This window comes from Jaculus jaculus, chromosome 7, assembly GCF_020740685.1.
Source record: "Jaculus jaculus isolate mJacJac1 chromosome 7, mJacJac1.mat.Y.cur, whole genome shotgun sequence".
Classification (NCBI taxonomy): Eukaryota; Metazoa; Chordata; class Mammalia; order Rodentia; family Dipodidae; genus Jaculus; species Jaculus jaculus.
The window spans coordinates 93,263,575-93,266,048 of NC_059108.1; the positions used below are offsets into that span (position 1 = coordinate 93,263,575).

Genomic DNA, 2,474 nt, shown 5'->3' on the forward strand with positions numbered 1-2,474 from the left:
ACCCATTCTCTTAAGTAAGACACTAATGGAGAAGTGAACATGCTGGAACCTCATCGTGTAAGGGAAGTCAAGTGTCACACTCTGATCTGTACTGAGGTTCCTAGGACCAAAATTGCCAGTTCCTTCTAGTTTCCCTAGCATTGTCTACTTGAGACCTATCTGTCTTTACAAAGAGACTGACTTCTACATTGATGTGATTAAAGTCCATAAGGCAAATTCCTCTGGGACCTTTCATGATAACCTGTGTCTCTTCATACTTCTCATTTTTAAAAATATTTGGGGGAGGGAGGGTATTACCATGGGATATTTTTTTTTTTGTTTACAAGACAAAAATTTAATGAAAATTGGTCACTGTGTATAATCCATTATGCTAAATAGTTTCATAGGACTGTCACAGAAATATTTAACAGAATAGGTGCTGAACAAAAAGTTACATATTATCATCATCTGATTCATCTTCTTCTTTCAATGATTCCTTAGCATATTTCTCGGCTTCTTCCCTTACATCTTTTGGAACAATTTCATGTCTTCCTTTAGTTAGTTCACCAACCCAGCTGAGCTCTAGTTCAAAAGCTTTATCCTTAACTTCATCGTGTACTATGTAAATTATTTTTGCAACTTCTTTGACTACATCATGACAGGTCATTTCTTTCATCTGGATTTTTTCTATTTCTGTCTTTGCAGCTTGCCAGGCTTTGCCAAAAGCGCATCTCCAGTAACCGTGTGAAACACCTGATGGGTCAATCATATAGAGCTGTGCACCATCATTCACACTGTAAGACCCTAATATGAAACTGCAGCCAAAGCATGTACATACATGGCCACTCTGCAAGATGTTTTAGTGTTATAGCAAAAGTTAGATCTGAAGTTGGAAGCTTCTTCTCTTGCTATGTCTGCTAACGAACGAGCATCTGCCAACAAACCTGCTACCGCCATTCCAACATGCCGATCAACATTAAAACGTCGTTTGTTGGAGCCTTCTTCATAAAGTTTAGAAAGGACTAATTTTTCTACACCAAAGACAACACCATCTTTACATCTGATCCCAATAGCTTTACTACTGTTTTCCACAGCCTTCATTGCATGGTCCACTTGAAAAACTCTTCCATCAGGGGAGAATGTAGAAGCAGACAGGTCATACCCAGTGCCAATGGAGCTCATGGTGCCAATCCACTCAGCAGCGCAGGAACTGACCATGGGATTTTTTTTTATAATCATGGAAAATGTTAATAAAAATTAAAAAATTATTTATTTATTTGAGATAGAGTGGGCAAATAGAGAGAAAGGGCAAGCTTGCCAGAGCCTCAACCACAGCAGACAAACTTAAGATGCTGTGCCACCTTGTGCATCTGGCATACGTGGGTACTAGGGAATCAGATCTGAGTCCTTAAGGCTTCACAGGTAAGTGCCTTAACCACTAAGCAATCTCTCCTGCCCCTTAAGAATCCTCTTGACTTTTATGGAATATAGTCAGATTTCTTAGAATTATTTTAATTCTTATCTAGAATATAACAGAGAATCTTTTTGATTATTTTTTTTTGTATCTTAATCTTGAAAAGATGTTAAATTCTGTCAAATTATTTTCCCCCATGTATTTAGATGGTAGCATGACTTTATCCTTCATTGGGTCATTGTGATATATGGTGACACTTACTGATATGCATATGTGGATCCATTTTTTTTATCCATGCATAAATGTAACTTGATTGTGCTGAGCTATCCTATAACATCAGCACTGCTTGTCCAATGTGTAGGCTGCTCAGTGGTTCTCATGGCATTTTCAACCAGCAATTGTCCTCTTTTAAATACTTTGAAATTTTCACAAGTTGATGAAACCAATTAAATATTTCATGTTAGTATTAGACCTACCTTATCCTATCTTATACATCAATGCTTGAGGATTGTAGAAGTAGACTTTTGTTAAGTTTTAGGTGATCAGTGCAAATATGGTACAAGTTGTTAACATAATGTGTGATTTTCATTCCATATAAAACATACTGGGTTATAGCTGCTATTAGCCAAGCTATTAATAAAAAGAGACACTTTTTGTTTATGTCGTTACAGTTAGAAAGGAATTCTGGACCAATTTCAATAGCCATTAGTAGAACTAAGTTAAAATAACTTGAAATGGTGCACAGTATAATGTAAGTGCAGAAAGAAAACAGAAGGAATGAATCTCCTTGAGATGATGTGTAAATAAGCAAATGAACTGTTAAGTTTACAAATTATGTTATGGTACATTAATACCATATTAATACCAGTATTAATACCAGTTATACAAAAGTCACACAATTGTTTAGAAAAAATATATATATATACACACATATATATAATATTTAAGGTATATATGTATAATATATAATGTAATAAACATGAATAAATATATGATACATAAATATATATGTATGCACACACAAAGAATTGAAAAGAGATGAACACATAATAGCATATTGTGAGTTTTTGGCTCTTTTTCT

At 34.9% G+C, this 2,474-nt stretch overlaps 1 pseudogene; it reads right to left on the bottom strand.

Moving 5' to 3' along the window:
• Positions 1-336: 336 nt before the first annotated feature.
• Positions 337-1,161, bottom strand: LOC101604787 (annotated as a pseudogene).
• Positions 1,162-2,474: the final 1,313 nt, after the last annotated feature.